The sequence below is a fragment of the Nicotiana sylvestris genome, chromosome 7 (assembly GCF_000393655.2).
Source record: "Nicotiana sylvestris chromosome 7, ASM39365v2, whole genome shotgun sequence".
Taxonomy (NCBI): Eukaryota; Viridiplantae; Streptophyta; class Magnoliopsida; order Solanales; family Solanaceae; genus Nicotiana; species Nicotiana sylvestris.
Genome location: NC_091063.1, coordinates 14,534,828 through 14,543,508, shown reverse-complemented (window position 1 = coordinate 14,543,508; position 8,681 = coordinate 14,534,828). Strand labels below are relative to the sequence as shown.

The following is an 8,681-nucleotide window of genomic DNA, read 5'->3' as shown; positions in this document are numbered from 1 at the left end:
TCATCGGAGGGGTCGATGTTCCTCAATGTTCGATGTTAAAACGCACCAAAGTATCAATCCCAAGGGAAAAATGGATCCGAGATTACATATCAGAAGGAAATTTATCTTTCAATGATGAGAATGCAGAAGAATCATGCAGCCCCATAATAATGCCCTGGTATATTCTGTACTCATGAATAAAACTCGAGTTAAACGTATGTTAATTGACCCAGGTAGCTCGGCCAACATCATTCAACCGAGGGTCGTAGAACAACTCGGCCTATAGGACCAAATCGGGCATGCAACCCGAGTGCTAAATGAATTCAACATGACTTGCAAAACTACTAAAGGAGAAATAACGTTACCAATGAACGTAGCTAGTACCACCCAGGAGACCAAGTTTTATGTGATCGAAGGAGACATGAGGTACAATGCCCTATTCCATGGATCCACAACATGAGGGTTGAGCCCTCGACCCTTTACAAAATTTCCAGCACCAGAAAGGATCAAGGCGGTCTACAGGAAGCAACCCACCGCAAAGGTAATATGAATGAATCTTTGGGGAATGATTTGTTTAAATCTGTAACGTCTATGCACATTTGCCACTTCCCGTTTTTCTTTTCACCATGACCACATTGGTGACCCATTGGGGGTATTTCGACTCCCTGATGGAGCCATTTTCCAGTAGTTTTTTGACCCCATCACGCACTGCATTATTTGTATAGCAATTGAACTTCCGCCTAACCTACCTCACCGGGGGGTGGAATAGATCGACGTTTAACTTGTGTATAGCAATCTCCTTTGGGATACCTGGCATATTTGCATGGCAAAAAGAAAACAAGTCCGTGTTATCAGTTATGAATTGACGGAATTTACCTAGTTCTTGAAGCTTGTAGCCGATGTAGGCTTTCTTATTGTGGTCGTTGTCATCAAGTTGGATGGTGTTGAGGTCTTCTATGGTTGATTCTATGACCTCTACTATTTCTGGATCTCTCATGACGTCTTATCTTTTATCGCAGCTCGACCTAAGCCCTGTTAATTGCTATGCCTCTTTTTGCTTTGCTCTTCATTTGTTGGGTAGTTGTACAATCCAAGATGATGCAGTAACATTCTCGAGATGTATGTTTTTCTCCTCGTATGCTAAATATTCCCCATGGGGTTGGAAATTTGATAACTTGGTACGAGCTGGAGGGGCGCTCATGGCGTGTATCTAGGGTCGGTTTATTATGGCATTGTACGCCATGTCCTAGTCCATAATATGGAACGTGGTTTCCAGAGTGACGCCACTGGCCAGAACGGGGAGTGTGATTTCCCCAGATATTTGTTCAACTGCAATGTTAAAACCTGTCAGCGTTATGCAACACGACACAATCTTATCCTCGAGTTTCATTTGTGCAAGTACTCGAGGGTGGATAATGCACGCACTTCTTCCATCATCCACCATAATGCATCTCACATATGTATATAATATTTGTAAAGTGGTAACAAGGGCATCATAATGAGGGAAAACCAAACTGTAGGTATCTGACTTATCGAAGATGATACTTTCTTCGAGTTCGCCATGCTGTTCGTGAGTGATCCCCGTTTAAGCTTGTGTGTTGTGGTGAACTTCACGCTGTTGATCGAAGAATTGTCACTGCCTCCGATGATCATTTGAATGGTGCGGGACTATGAGGGTGGTTTTGGAGGTCCCTGGTGTTGTTCACGTCCTCGGGCAATGTTTGTCCTCCCCCGGTCGCTCAGCAATTTTTTGAGGTGTCCTTGGCGAAACAAGTTTACGACCTCCTACCTTAGGGCGATGCAATCCTTAGTTTTTTTAAATCGCTCTTGGTGGAACTCGTAGAGGGCATCTGACTTTCTGGTGCTTGGATCTAACCTCATCTTCTGTGGCCACTTTAGTTTTGGTCCGAGCTTTTCCAATGCATAGACTATTTTGTAGGGTGACAAAAAATATTGTGAGTAGATAACAAAGAGGGAATACCTCTTTAGTTCTGGTGAGTCCCTGTCCTTGGTCTAGGCGGGCCCTTTTCGTGGTGGGAGGGAGGCATGATGGCGCTTCTGATATACAGCTAATGTCGTTCTGGGTTAGGTCGTGGAGTTGCGAGGTCCCTCTTGACATCATTTCTTTGATCCTTTCTGAACTCGGCCTGTACCGAGGTCAGATGATGGATTGGCCCATTTAGTTCGTCCTCGTCTACATGGACCTTGGCACAGTAGGCGTTATGTATTTCATCCCATGTGGTTGGAGGATATTTCATAAGCCAACTTAATAACTTTCAGGTTGCCCTTGAGCCATTCCTGCTCAGCCCGTTTTCGAAAGCTACTACGGCCATTCCTTCCGATACATTTGGTAAGGCCATCCTTACTCGGTTGAATTGAGCGCGGAAGTCCCTCAATTCCTCTCCGGGCAATTATTTGATGGCAAATATATCGTTCACTCTTGCCTCCGCTTTTTTGGCCCTAGCAATTGCCGTTACAAACTTGTCGGACATCTCTTCGAATGTTTCATTGGAACGCGTCTGCAGCTGTGAATACCAAGTTAATGCTCCTCCAGTAAGGGTCTCTCCGAACTTTTTCAACAAGATGGAGGATATTTGTTCTTTGGCGAGGTCATTGCCTTTTACAGTGGTGACATAGTGAGTCATATGATCTTCGGGATCGGTCGTACCATCATATATTTTCATATAGGACGACATTTTAAAGGTCTTTGGTATGACATACAGGGTGGCTTCATCACTGTATAGTTGTTCGACAACCTCTTTTTGTAAAGAGTTTCTAGGCACCCAATATTTTGTCGACTCTTTCTTGGTGCTCTCTCATTTGGTCCCGAAGCACTTTGTTCTCGTTTTCCATTTCCTCTATAGTTTTCAAATAGGACGGCATTTTAAAGGTCTTTGGTATGACATGCAGGGTGGCTTCATCATTGTATCGTTGTTCGACAAACTCTTTTTGGAAAGAGTTTCTAGGCACCCAATATTTTGTCGACTCTTTCTTGGTGCTCTCTCATTTGGTCCCAACGCACTTTGTTCTCGTTTTCCATTTCCTCCATATTTTTCAAAATGGTTGTGAGGGTGTCTTCACCTGCATTATTAATAGTGTGAGTAATATCTGTTACCGGAGGTAAAGGGCCATGTTGCTCGACCGTTATCAGTGTAATGCAAGTCCTTGCATTTTCTCGGACTGTCTCATGGGTGAGCTTGTTGAGGATGCTAGTTAGCGTGTTAGCTAGCCAAGACTCAAGGAGCTTTTTCACTACTGGTCGTGTCTCTTCCTTTGTGGACGTGGAAGCTCTTTTACCATAGGACGTTGCAATACTGTTGTGAGGGAAAGGCGACCCACCTTGCCTGGGAGAGGCATTAGGCGTCATGTCCTCGCCTTCTGTTTTAGAAACCTCATTTATGGTGTTTAAAAAATTGATGGTGAGGTCTGCCACTGCCCTCATTCTTTCTTCTCTCTTACCTATCATGTCAGGTCTGTGTGTACAAGGAAAAAGGAGCTTTGTTCAGTGTGTTTTTTATGAGCAACCCGTAATAGTTATAGACCTAGAAGAAACAAAAAATTTAACTAGGGAATCCCCACATACGGCGCCAAATTGTTTAACGAAAGTGTAAATCTTCGGTTAAACTATTAAATCTTGTGTAATAAAGGGGTAAACCTAGTTAATAATAATATCTCTAGATTTAGAATTAGTTGGTATGAAAACATGGGATAATACTTGTGAAGAATTAAAAGCAGTGTGCATTTAATATTCCGAAAGATTTAAGCAATAATAGAGGAGCTTCAAGCAATAAATTGCAATAAATGGTATTTATGTAAATGAAGAATATTTCACCCAATATTGAATGATGTGGATGATTTTTCTCTCTGACAATGATAAATGACAAACAAATCTTAGGATATTGGAACTATTCTCGGATTTGATGGAAAAGTATGAGACAATGGATGATGGAATCTTAGTAAAAATATAGAATCTATATATTTTCTAGAGAGAAAGTCTTCTTCTCAAAAAAGTGTTCTTATCCAAATGAATATTACATGCCTTATCCCTTTATCTCCTTTTCTATTTATATGGGACATATCCCTAGTCAACCATAATAGTATAAGTGCAGAGAATATTCAATGAAATATTCTCTTTGATATCTTATTACAAAAACTAGCCGTTAGTACTCTGTCCTTGGTGCTCGACCTCGACTATTGTTAACTTTCCGACTACGAGTTTCACTGTTTACTAGTTGACCTCGGTCACATCGTTTTTCTTAATTTCTCATTGTGCTAAATTCTCTTAGGGCAAATTTTGACCTATACAATATGTACCGGAGAAAAAAAAAAGAAAATTTAAGTTTAGCTTTCTTTCTTTGAATCATGCGCGAAGTACTTCTTAATCAACTGTGGTTAAGTTATAATAAGTTACGGTTAGAATTAGACATGTCAGGTAGTTTGATGTATCCGCTGAATGTTACAAGTCTTTTTCTACATAAGATAGGATGATTGGCAATGAGAATTCATATAGCCGATTGCTTTCTTTGCCTTTCAAAATATGGCGTATAAAGAGAAAGATAGCTGGTCTTCTTAGACGGCTGAGATTGTTATGTAAAAAGGATATGGGAGGATGCCCGATTCGGTTGAAAACCTCACTTCCTCCCTCGATTAGTCCAACCTTCTCTATCAGCTTGTTCCGATAGAGGATCATGCTAGGGTCAGATGATCCTTCCACCCTTGCTTTAGGATTTTGATCTACTACTTTATCTGGGTAATATAGATCATCGAAAAAATCTTGAAGATTAAGGTAGTGATTTAGTAGTAAGATGACTGTCTTACCTCCCCTTAACTTATGTGGGAATGCAACGTCAATTCTAAGGCATGTACCTTTATTTGTTTCTAGGTCTGCTTCCTCCATAGAATCTTTACTAACTTTTCCTACTCATATTTAAAAATAACAACGTGCATAAATGATCACTTCCATTTCTAGCTCCTCTTTAGTGGTTGACAAGATGGATTAAAAAACACAGTTATCCATCATTATTCACTAAAAAATCAGATAAGATTCATATTATCCACTTAAAAAATAAATAACAAACGGGTTTAGCTTTTACATTTGCAAAGACTCAAGTTGGGACTCCTCAAGTTTGGGAGACTAGGAATTCTCCCAAAAAATATTCATATTTAAGAAGTCATGAATAATATGGTTAATTAACCCATTTTTTTATCAATTATTAAATATGGCTCAGATCGGATATTTTATCCGTTCTTACATTATCCGTTTCTGACCCACCTATATCTGATCCGACCGGCCCGTTTGCCAACCCTACTCTTCTTCATCCAATTGGTTGATCAAGAAATATAAAAAATCAGGAAGGATGAAATAATTAAATTACAAAATACAAAAAAAAAGTAAAAATTTTTTTGAGGGGGTTTGCGTGGAGGGGCAGGGTGTAGGGTAGTGTAGAAAAACAAAAAAAAATTGAAAATACAAAAAAAAAAGTTTTGAGGGGGTTTGCGTGGCCGGGAGGGGGTAGGGTATGGGTGGTGCAGAAAAACAACAAAAACAAAAAATTGAAAATACAAAAAAAAATTATAAAAAAAATTGAGGGGGGTTTGCGGGGGGGGGGGGGGGGGGGGGGGAGTGGTGGTGCAGAAAATTGAAAATATGAAGAAAAAAAAGTAAATTTTTTTTGAGAGGGTATGGGTGGGGGTAAGGTGATGCAAAAAAACAAAAGATAGAAATTTTAAAATCCAAAAAAAAGTGAAATTTGGGCAACTAAGTAAATTTCTAGATAAGTTGGGTTGAGATCTATTTGTTTTGAGTGAGTTTCATGTGTTATATTTGGGCTACTTAATAGGTCAGAATGAGTTATAAAAACTAATGGATTAACTCGGGCTCAGCCCAAAATGACCCATTAGCTAAAATATTTATAGCCCAACCCATTAATCTCTTGGCTGGTTAGGCGGATTGGATGGGTTTAGGCTCAAATTGTCACCCCTACCAATCATCGGTCATATGTATCTTCTTGGTTCAGTGTTATACCAGTCGTTTCAGAAATTAGCATTGCGCTATGGACCATTCATATTGATCCGTGCTGGTGCATCATCATCATATATAGTGTCGAACGACGCCATAGCAAAAGAAATTTTTAAGACCAATGATATCAATTTTGCTGCTAGGCAAGAATTTGGCTCTTCAGAGTACCAAATTTACAAAGATACCTTGTTTTCCACTTTGGACTTTAGCAAGTATTGGATTTTTATGAAGAAAATTTGCATGATAGAGATTCTCTCCCCTCAACAGATTACTAAATTTGCTGATGTTAGGAAGGAGGAAATGATGAAATTATTGGAATTTTTCGTTAAGTGTTCAGAACAAGGGGAGGTTTGTGATGTTGGAAATCAAATTATGGCTATGACAAATAATCATAAGCACAAGAACCTCAACTAATGTCAATGAGAGCGTGGAGATAAGAGAAATCGCTAAGGGAATAACATTACTTTCAGGTCAGTTGAGCTTAGGTGAAGTGTTTGGTCCAATTGAAGAAATATGGTCTTCTTGGAGCTGGAAGAAAGGTTAAAGCGTTGTTGCTTAGGTTTGATAAGTTTATGGATGGGATAATCAAGAAACACGAATAGGAAAGGTGCGCTGGAAGTAAAGAGAAGAAATATATGATGGATATTCTTCTGGAAATTGCAGAGGATAAAAATACTAAGATGAAGCTCACTAGAAATGGCATCAAGGATCTTTTCTTGGTAAGAATCATCTCCTTAGAAAGATGTATCCAAGACTTAAACTTGACGCGTTCAACCTTTATGTTTGAAATTTTAATAATTGTTGAAATTTTAGTGACTTTTCACATATATATACCTATGCTCTATCTAAAAAATGCTAGGTTCAGTTGATGGTTCTTTTATTTATTTATAGAAATTAACTTAAATACTCGTCCGCCCAAAGCATCACGACAACATAAAATTAGCCTTATGAATTGAATCTTAAATAAGCCCCCCCCTTTCATCAGACAGTGAAGTAGGAGCTCGCTCCCTACCTAGCGGTACTTCCATAGCTTGCCTCTCGAGGTCCTGTTTGAAAGGCAGTTTCCAAAATAATAGTTGGAAAATGTATATATTATGTATATTTAGTGTATAATAAATGTATATTGGCTAGGAGATATAAATATTTTTGATCGATCGGCCAAATATGTAACTTCCCCTTCTTTTTTGGCCTTATTTAATAGGATCTGTTCTTGGAGGAACTAATATAACAAGTGTTGCTTTGCAATGGGCGCTCGCGGAGCTGCTAAACCATCCAAAAGCAATAAAGAAGCTGCAACAAGAGATTGACAGAATACTTGGGGTAAAAAATAGATTGGTTGAGGATTCAGATATACAAAATCTTCCTTATCTACAAGTTGTTGTCAAGGAAACTCTAAGGTTACATCCTTCATTACCCTTAGTGTTCCGAAAATGCAGGGAAGATTGTGAGATCAATGGCTACAAAATACTTAAAGATTCTAGGCTTGTAGTCAGCTTTTACGCGGTTAATAAGGACTCAAATGCATGGGCTGATGTAGATGATTTTGTACCAAAGAGATATCTTAACTTAAACGAGTACCTTGCGATCGAGCCTGATGAATTGGAGGCCATTAACGAAGGCCAGCACTTCTGTTATATGCCATTTGGTGGAGGAAGGAGAGGATGCCCTGGTGCTGGACTTGCAGCAGCAATATTGCATAGGACACTTGTGCAATGATCCAATGTTTTGATTGGAAAATTAAAGGTGGAGAAACACTTAATATGGAGCTGGATTTTCTGCTACCATGGTTTATCCTTTGGTTTGTTATCCTGTTATGCGTCTTAAAATGGACAACCCGGTGCACAAAGTATTCCGCATTCGCACAAGGCCCGAGAAAGGGTTGTAGCCCGAGTAGTGTGATATAGACAGAGCTATCCTGATACAAGCATCAGTGGCTAATTCCATGATTTGAACCCGTGACCTATTGGCCACACGGAGAAACTTTACTGTTGCTCCAACTTTATTGTTATGTGTGTTAATCCACTAGAAATTGCCAACTCATTGGACTACTTTAGGAAGGAGCCAAAGGTCTTAATTTTAGTTCAAATTGTTAAACTTATCTGATGTTGTTACAGTCTGATTTAGTCAATATCATGTTTATTTGCCTTCATATTATATATCATTGGAAACTAGTGAGTGAAGAATCTGGATTTAAGTATGAATCTTTGAGGGAACATAACAAAAATAATTGCCGTATCAAAATTGATATTTTAGACAAAAGGTAAATTAAAAAACTAGAGTTCGGGTTTTGGATCCAGCCTCTCACTCAAGAAACTGGTAAAAGTCATTTACTTTTGTTGCATCTTTCACAGTCTCAATCCTCCTCAGCCCAGACTGGGTTGCATTGCCGTACCTTCATACATTCGTTTCAATGTCCTATCTTAAGGTCATCCCGAGTCACTTTATTAAAGCATACTTTTTCTCGTATATATTTTTTAGTCTAAAGCTATTTCTTTTATACGCACCATTTAGAGCATTCTAAAGAGAAGACTTAGAGATTCAACACATGTCACAACCATCAATCTTTTTTTTAATCTATGCAAATTAACACACACACACACACACACACATATATATATATATAAACATAAACAAACATCCTTATACCTCCTCTTACACAAATGAGGATCTAGGATTTCTAGAA

General features: G+C 39.0%; 1 pseudogene; it reads left to right on the top strand.

The window, feature by feature from the left end:
* Positions 1–3,443: 3,443 nt before the first annotated feature.
* Positions 3,444–7,949, top strand: LOC138872767 (3,9-dihydroxypterocarpan 6A-monooxygenase-like; annotated as a pseudogene).
* Positions 7,950–8,681: the final 732 nt, after the last annotated feature.